Genomic DNA, 297 nt, shown 5'->3' with positions numbered 1-297 from the left:
GGCGCTACAGTCGTCGCCAAACTTGGTCTCGCGACGTCGGTGACCGTCGGCTTTCAGCGCCATCTCTTGGCGCGTAATTTTGAATGAGTTCAAGCATTTTGAAATTACTCTGCTATCAACTAACTTACAACATATAACGATTATAGCTAAATTTTATTCGTATAAACATACTTAAAAAATAAGTAGAATACTTCAGAACAAGTTTAAACCTCTTATCGATTAATAAAACGAATTATATCAAGATTAAATTAATTTACACTCAAGCTTATATTATTCATCCCGACACGCCCAGAATCC

The sequence above is a fragment of the Nasonia vitripennis genome, chromosome 2 (assembly GCF_009193385.2).
Source record: "Nasonia vitripennis strain AsymCx chromosome 2, Nvit_psr_1.1, whole genome shotgun sequence".
Lineage (NCBI taxonomy): Eukaryota > Metazoa > Arthropoda > Insecta > Hymenoptera > Pteromalidae > Nasonia > Nasonia vitripennis.
Note: the sequence above shows the minus strand (reverse complement) of the source record.